The sequence below is a fragment of the Dromiciops gliroides genome, chromosome 4 (assembly GCF_019393635.1).
Source record: "Dromiciops gliroides isolate mDroGli1 chromosome 4, mDroGli1.pri, whole genome shotgun sequence".
Classification (NCBI taxonomy): Eukaryota; Metazoa; Chordata; class Mammalia; order Microbiotheria; family Microbiotheriidae; genus Dromiciops; species Dromiciops gliroides.
Window position 1 is genome coordinate 155,347,919 of NC_057864.1, and position 9,467 is coordinate 155,357,385.

The window sequence follows — 9,467 nt, forward strand, 5'->3', positions numbered from 1 at the left end:
TTTGGGGACTCCCAGAGGCCCCTGCTCAAGGGCTTAACCCAGAGAGCCTTTCCTGACCTTTCTTAAGGCCAGCCCAGAGTCAGGAGAATTCCAAAGGAAATGTAGTTGGACCTTGGACTGTGAATAGAGATAATTAGATATTAAAGCTACACCTACCTGAAAGTCTTCCCCTCAGAGGGTCTTTCCTATGTACTTTGACATCAGCAAGTACTGCTCTGGACCACCCTCAAGCCTAGTAAACCAAGAGATTTTAGTGATGGATAAAAGTAAAAATGACAGAGCTACCTGTTCTGCTTAACAACAACAATGCAATAATAACAATCATCTATATAATGCTTTAAAGTTTGGGAAATACTTTACAAATATTATCTTGTTTGATCTTCATAACAATCCTGGAAGGTAGTTGTGGTTTCTTAGTGATTTAACCCTTCCAGATGGTTTATAGAAGAGAGGTTCTTAACCTTTTTATATGTCATTCTTGAGCCGGCAAGTCTAGTGGAACCTATAGACCTCCTGCTCAGAATAACATTTTTAAATGCATAAACTAAAATACACAGGATTTAAATATATTTTAAAATACATTTATTTATTTTTTTAACATTCAGTTGTTTTGAGTTCTGAACTCTCACTTGCCCTTCTCATTGAGAAGACAAGAAATGTGATATCAGTTATACATTTGAAATCATGCAAAACACATTTCTATGTTAGCTGTGTTGAAAAACAAAGCAAGAAAAAAGTGAAAAACTGTACTTAAATGTACACTTAGACTCCTATTATTTCCCACTCTGGAGGAGGCTAGCATATTTCATCATAAGTATCTTTGGAATTGTCCTGGATCATTGAACTGATCAGGATAGCCAAGTCCTTCAAATTACTCATTGCGTAAAACTGCTGTTACTGTGTACAATGTTCTCCTCATCACTTCACTTTGCATGAGTTTATATAAATCTCCACAAGTTTTTGGAAACCATACTGGTTGTCATTTCTTAGAACACAATAGTACTCCAACAAAATCATATACCACAACTTATTCACCCAATCTCTAATTGAATGGCATCCCCTCAATTTCTAATTCTTTGCCCCCACAAAAAGAGTTGCTTTAAATGTTTCTTTTTTTTATAAAAATAGATCCTGTTCCTTTTTCTTTGCTCTCTTTGGTATATAGACTTAGTACTGGTATTACTGGGTCAAAGGGTATACACAGCTTCATAGCTCTTTGAACATAGTTCCAAATTGTTTTCTACTGTGATTGAATCAATTCACAACTCCACCAACAGCACATTAGTTCTCCAATTATGCCACATCCCCTCCAACATTTGTCATTTGTTCACTTGTATATGTGTGAGGTGGTACCTCAGGGTTGTTTTACTTTGCATTTCTTTGATCAATAGATATTTATAATATTTTATATGATTATAGATAGCTTTGATTTCTTCGTAAAACTGTTTATATTCTTTGACCATTTCTCAATTGGGAAATGATTCATAGGATCTGAAAAGAATACTTTTAATATTTCTGCTTTTCTGCATTTGTTTTTTAGAATCTTGTCATTGGGAACTTCATGATTGTCACTGCGATAAGGCTGAATGCCTGGATCCATAAACCCATGTGCAGTTTCATCAGCATCTTCTCTTTCCTGGAGATCTGGCACACCATAGCCAAGATGCTCTCAAACCTGCTCAGTGACCAGAAGACCATCTCTTTAACTAGTTGTCTGCGACAGATGTATTTCTTTCATTGACTTTTAGACACTGAGAGCATCTTGCTGATGACTATGGCCACTGACAGATACATTGTCATCTGTGATCCCCTCATATATCCAACCACAATGACGCCCAGGCTCTATTCCCAGTTAAACATTGGATATAGTGTCTTTGGCATCCTAATTTGGCTCCCTGAAATTACATGGACCTCCACCCTACCCTTGTGTGGCTCCAATCAGATCCATCAGATATTCTGTGACTTTGCCCCAGTGCTTGGCTTGCAAAGATATCTCTATGTTCCTGGTGCAAGGCATAATCCATGCTATTGCCATCCTCTCTACTGTCCTAATCATTGACCTCTCCTACATTCAAATTATCACTGTGATCCTAAGGATACCTTCAACAGAAGGTCACCAAAATACTTTCTTCACCTGTGCCAGCCATTTTACATTCTTCCTATTGTTCTTTGGCAGTATGGGACTCATATATTTATGTTTTTTTCAGCTACTTACCCTCCATTCTGGGACACAAGCATTGGACTGTTTGCTGTCCTTGCCCCCCTTTTAAAACTCATTATCTATATTTTGAAAGAAGCCACGAAGGAGGCCATTAAATAACCTTTTTCTTCAAAGTGAAAAAAAAAATAGAAATCTTAGGACCTGAAATATTTTATGATTTTATGGTTTACAGAGAGCTTTACCTTATGTACATTTGCTCTGTTGATCTTTACCAAGACTCTATGAGATAGGTCATTTTAAGTGACCATATCATAATATGTAATTTACCCTTCCTCATTGCCATAACTAAGGCAGGATTAATTACACATTTCCCCCCTCTAGCATCTCAATTTAGCATGTGAAGGGAATTTTCAGTTGGGGATTTGGGACTAATGGATTCTAATGATTTATTTCTTATTGGTGAGCACTGTTGCTTCTATTGGAACAATGGCCTTGGACCATTATCTTTAAAGAGTTGGTGACTTTTTAATATGGCATATATGTTTGCTTAATATTACAATAACAAGATCATACCTCTTTGTTCTTCCTGCTTTCTCCAGGATATAGTTTGAGGACTAATTGAACCTTATACTTTGCACATTCCTTTGTACACATAACCAGGGCTTCCTTAAACTAGGTTGAAATCTCTCAGAGCAACTCTGCCTGATCTTGTCTTTGGAAACCATTACCACCACCACCCCAATCCAACATATCCAACTAACTTCCTTCCTTAATCCTGTCTCTCCTGCTTTCATTTACTCTCCCTTTGTCCTTTCTTTCCTAAACAATACATGCACAGACATACACACATATATACATAGAGACACATAAACACACACACTCTCCCCATTTCTTCAGGAATATATTTTTGCTCACAATTAAGGTTTCACTTGTTTTATCTCTTTTTAAAACCTAATTATATTCTGCTTAAACATTCCCCTAAAATAAACTTCTTCTATAGGTTGATTTTGTTACCAACAAACTTTTGTCTCTCTCAAGTAGTGATATGAGGCCATTGATGTGGATACTCTGCCAGGAAAACAGGTCCAAACCCTTCTATAACTAAAGAAATAGTCTCCAAGAAATACTATGACTTAAAAATTCCTCACTCTATATCTATTTTTATGAGTCTCTTTAAATTTTCTTAGACTAGTGAAACAAAAGAATCGAAACACATGATGCTAACTAGATAAGGCTAAATAAATGGGGGTAATACATTAGAAAAAGCTGCCCAAAATGGGCTGGGATCTATAGAAATAAAGCACCCAAGTGCTTGATTTTGCTTTTCCACATTGCAATGTCTTACAGCATTGTAGATTCCTTACCTTCCTCCTATAGAACACCATTTAAGGACACCTGAATGTTTCGAACCTGTATAATGGATACTTCATGACCTGCACACCTAGGTTTGGCCAATCTTGCCCTTCATGTTGGGAATAGAATTAGTAACCAGCTACTACAGTTTTGCATTACCAAGAGGGAACTGTTGGACACAGTGTCAAGAAAAGGGCAAGGAGTTGTTTGCAGTCTCCCTTGAAACCCAGGAATGAATATGTCCCCACAAAGGCCAAAAAAGGAAGATATCTGAAGAATAGTGTTCCGTGCATGAAATGATATAATATGGCACCCGAGTAATAACACAATATGGTATAACACAACTAAGGAGATAGTCAAATAATTTGTTCTTTGATTTAAGTATCTTTGGACTGTTCCTCTGGTACCTCTTCAGCTTATGGTAAGATTGTAATTAATATCTTCAATTCAGTGTGAAGAAATTAAATGTATGAACACAAATGGACTTTTGTTTAAGGAAATGACCTATTGGGTGCACCTCAAAGCATGGATAGGATTCTAAGTAGAATAAGCTTCTTCAGGAGGTAGCAGCATCTCCCACATTGAAGTTTTTCTTGCAAAATATGTTATCACTTGTAACATATAATTTAGTGGTGTAAGGGCCAAATTTAGTATGGTAAAAGTTAATTGGGTGGCTCACCTTAATATTGAGATAAGAAAAGAAACAGCCTCTTTCAAAAACAAAACAGATTAATTAATGGGAACAAATTTAAAACAATATCTGAATCACACAAATGAAATTAATAGAACTAGAAACAATGTATAAACAATGTATAAATTTCTGAGGTAAAAAGAGCCCAGGCACCTGAACCTGCCTCCAGCCTAGCCAGCTCTGCTTAAAAAACATACAAAACAAACCCACCAATAACCAAAATATGTAGCTATTAGCTGTAGTCTCTTCTGTTTTTGTCTGAAGGTCAAACACCAGCAGCTCCTCCAATTGTCTGCCTTCCTTCCTTCCCCGTTTTCCTCAGAACTCTCTCAAACTGCCTTCTCTTCTCACTCCCTCTCTAACTGAATCTTAACTGTATCTAACTGTTTCTTAACTAACTCTCTCACAGGAAGGGGAAGGGAGGTTCTTAGCCATGCTGAGTCTCTAATTGGCTCAAAACTCCCACATGGGCTGTCCCCATTATAATCTTGCCAGACCCAAGTAGGCATGGGGAAGCTATTAGGGAAGGCTTTAGTTACGTAGTTTCAATAAATGTTCCCTGGGCAGCTAGGTGGCACAGTGGATAGAGCACCAGCTCTGGAGTCAGGAGTACCAGAGTTCAAATCAGACCTCAGACACTTAACACTTACTAGCTGTGTGACCCTGGGCAAGTCACTTAACCCCAATTGCCTCACTAAAAAATAAAAAAAATAAAAAATAAATAAATGTTCCCTGTGGTCAGAGTTCCTCCTTTTTCTTCATCTGTCTCCCAAAGTACACACCCATCTTCTCTTAGGCTTTTAAGCTTGCATTTTATCAGTCTGACCATAATAAATCAAAGATAGGGTTATGAAAAACCCAAATCACCATTAATTACTTACAGTGGTGACGCCTTTGCAGGTATGATTTTTTTTAACTAGATGGCCTCTAGAATCCCATATGATTCTAAAATTCTGTGATTCTTCCTCCATGACATCCCTACTTTTGGACCACTTGGAACCTCTTCTTCAATCTTTGGGAGAAACCGAAGATTGTGACAGTGGTCAGACAATGATAATTATATTGGGAAAGAGTTTTCAATTTTTGCTTCTAGAATTCACAGGGAGAAAAAAATGACTTACTACCTCCAGAATATTTTCATGACTTTGTAATGGGTAATTAATCTCTCTCTCTCTCTCTCTCTCTCTCTCTCTCTCTCTCTCTCTCTCTCTCTCTCTCTCTCTCTCTCTCCTTGTAGAATGAAGTGAATAGTTTGTGTTTAAAAAGGTAACATAACTAAAAGGAGCCTCAGTGGTAACACCTTTACTCACAAACAGGCAAGGGATAAAAAGAGATCATTTGTATAAATATGATCCTTTCTTCCAGAAGGTAGAAGTGTATGCTGACAGAGAGAACTTAAGTAACCAATGATTACATAGGGATAATCACTGAAGCATCAACCAACCTAGGAGTACTTTTTATTAAGTTGTTAATTTTTTTTTGGGGGGGGGCAATTGGGATTAAGTGACTTGCCCAGGGTCACACAGCTAGTAAGTGTCAAGTGTCTGAGGCTGGATTTGAATTCAGGTCCTCCTGATTCCAGGACCAGTGCTTTATCACTGCACCACCTAGCTGCCCCAGTTGTTACTTTTTAAAATAATAAACATTTTTATTTATAATTTTAGGTCCCAATGTTTATCCCTCTTTCACTCCCTCCCCTTCCCCTTCCCTGAGGTGGCAAACATATTTCAAAATACTTCATATTAGGCAGTTGGGGTGTCTATGCAGAGGAAGGAACAAAACAAATATTTTTAAGCACCAAGTATATTCCAGGTTCTATGTTAAATGTTTTATAAATATTATCCCATTTGATCCTCACAACCTTCAGATATAGATGCTATTATTATCCCCATTTTATAGTGGAGAAAACTGAGATAGAGATGAGATAATTGACCCTGAAGCACAATACTAGAAAGTATGTGAGGGCAATTTTGACATTAAGACTCCATGACTCCAGGTCCAGTTCTCTACCCACTGTTCCACCTGGTTTACTCTAAGTGGTACAGGGTGCATTTGTAAGGGACATCAATGGTTGACTTTATTTACTTCTCAATGCAAATCAGTGACATACGCAGTGTTCAAAAATCATGACTGCATGATCAGTCTATTGCCTTATATGACCATAGATTTATAGGTGGAAGGGAACTTAGAGATTATCTAGTCACACTTTCTCTTTTTTTACGGATGAGGAACCTGAGGCCCAATAAAGGTGGAGTGACTTACTCAAAGTCACATTAGTTCCTGTCAGCTGCAGGGTGAGGATTTAAACCCAGGTCCCCTGACTCTAATCCCCACATTCTTTTTACTTCATTACACTGTCTTCTAGTGACAGACTTCTCTTTTTTTTCTTTGCAGGTAATGAGTGCTGCAGCATGTCCCAAATCAAGACAAATATGCATCCAGGTGGCTGTGTCACAGGTTGTCACAGATCTTCTATTTATCTTTTGTTTTGGTTTCAATAAAGCATAAATTTGTTGGGAGTATGAACCCCTTCTCGTTTGAAAGGCTTAAATGAATGATAACACTTGTCACAGTATATCTTCTCAAAGGTGAACAATTCTTTGTGGACAATTTTCCAGCAAAGGACACAGAGAAAGACTAGTCAGACAGGTAGTAAAGTATAGAGAAGAATTATGAAAACACAGGAAGGAGTGCATTTTCTGGAGCAGGAGATGTTCAGTGGTACCAAATGCTATGAGCAGAAATCTATCACCTGCAAGTCAACTTCCTAATAATGATCCTCCCAATACTTAGGTAGCTTGTGTTTTGTTTAATTAATATTTTTATTTAAAGTTTTGAATTTCAAATTCTCTCCCTCCTTCTATTCCCTTCCCCCCAAAGGCAGTAAACAATCAGATATGTTATATATGTACAATTATGTAAAACATTTCCATAATAGTAATTTTGTATAAGAATACTTAAATAAAAGATAAAAAAGAAAAGAAAAAGAAAGAAGGTGAAAAACATTATGCTTCAGTCTCTGTTGGAACAAAATCAGTTCTTTCTCTGGTGGCAGATAGTATGGTTCATCATTAGTCTTTTGGGATTGTCTTGGAACATTGTGTTGCTGAGAATAGCTACCTCTATCACAGTTGATCACCAAACAATGTTGCTATTACTGTGTACAACATTCTCCTGGTTCTGTTCACTTCACTATTCAGTTCATGTAAGTCTTTCTAGGTTTTTCTGAAATCATCCTGCTTATCATTTCTTATAACACAATAATATTCCATCACCATCATATATCACATTTTGTTTAGCCATTCCCCAATTAATGGGCATCCCTTTGATTTACAATTCTTAGCCACCACAAAAAGAACTGCTATAAATATTTTTGTAGAAACAGGTCCTTTTCCCTTTTTATGGATGTCTTTGAGTTATAAAACTAGTAGTGCTATTGATGGATCAAAAGGTATGAACAATTTTAGGCATATTTCAAAATTGCCCTCCGGAATGGTTGGATTAGTTCACAACTCCAACAACAGTGGATTAGCACCTCGGTTTTCACATATCCCTCCAATATCCAATATTTTCCTTTTTTGTCCCATTAACCACTCTGATAGGGATGAGGTGATATGTCAGAGTTGGTTTAATTTGCATTTCTCTAATCAATAGTGATTTAGATAATTTTTTCATATTACTATAGACAGCTTTGACTTTTTTGTCTGAAAACTGTCTAAGATACTTTGACCAATTATCAATTGGGCAATGACTTGTACTGTTAAAATTTTGACTCAGTTCTGTATGTATTGGATAAATAAACCCTTTATTAGAGATACATATTGAAAAAAATTATTTTCTACTTTTCTGCTTTACTTATAATCTTGGTTGCATTGGTTTTGTTTGTGCAAAAGCTTTTTAATTTTACATAATCATAATTATCTTTTTATGTTTTGTAATGCTCTTGATATTTTTGTTGGTTTTAAATTCATACCTTTTCTGTAAATCTGACAGAAAATCTATTTTATACTTTCTTAATTTGCTTATGATATCACCCTTTATGTGTAAATCATGAACCCACGTTGACCATATTTTGGTATAAAGTGCGTGTTATTGGTCTGTACCTAGTTTCTGCCATACTGTTTTTCATTTTTCCCAGGAGCTTTTATCAAATAATTTTGTTCCAAAAGCTTGGATCTTTGGGTTTATCATATGCTAGGTTACTATAGACATTTACTATAATGTAATTTGTACCTATTCTATTCCACTGACCCAACACTCTATTTCTTAGACAATACCAAATTGTTTTGATAGTTACCACTCTATAATACAGTTTGAGATCTGGTATGGCTAGATCACCTTCTTTAATATAGTTTTTCATTGATTCCCTTCATATCCTTGAGTTTTTGTTCTTCCAGATAAATTTTATTATTTTTTCTAGCTCTATGAAATATTCTTTCTTAGTTTGATTGGCGTAGCACTAAATAAATATATTAGTTTAGGTAGGATTGTCATTTTTCTTATATTGGCTTGGCCTATCCATGAGTAATTAATATTTTTCCAACTGTTTATATATGATCTTATTTGTGGGAGAAGTGTTTGATAGTTGTTTTCATGTAGTTCCTGGGTTTGTCTTGGCAGGTAGACTCTTTAGTATTCTATATTATTTATAGTTATTTTTAATGGAATTACTCTTTGTATTGCTTGCTGCTGGACTTTGTTGGTAATAAATAGAAATGCTGATAATTTATGGGAGTTTATTTTGCATCCTGCCATCTTGAAAAGTTGTTAATTATTTCAAGTACTTTTTAGATGATTCTCAAGGATTTTCTAAATATAACATCCAATCATCTGCAAATATTGATAGTTTGGGGGTCAGAGGGCAAGCATGTATGTGATTGCTTGTAGACCAGAGCACAGGCCAGGGGAGTGGTGAACATGCTTCTCCTTAAATTGTACCACCTGGAACCCCCTGAAGCTAGGTACAGTACACCCTGGAAGCAGTGCCCCACTTTAAGAAGGAATTAAAAGTCAAGAAATCGGCTGGCAACATGAGCAAACAGAAAGAATGAGGAGCCAATAAAGTTTCTTTGGTGACAAGGAAGCTCAAAATACACCCTTAGGATATAACAAAGTCAAAGCTCCTACATCCAAAACTACCACGAAAAATATGCATTGGTCTCAGGCCAATTGGTCTCACTCAAAAAGAACTTTGAAGACAAGGTAAATGAGGTAGATGAAAAAGTTGAAAGAGAAACAAGAGTGATGCAGGAGGGTAATTAA

General features: G+C 36.3%; 1 pseudogene; it reads left to right on the top strand.

Annotated features, from left to right (window-relative positions):
• Nucleotides 1-1,365: 1,365 nt before the first annotated feature.
• LOC122726372 lies at nt 1,366-2,320 on the top strand (annotated as a pseudogene).
• Nucleotides 2,321-9,467: the final 7,147 nt, after the last annotated feature.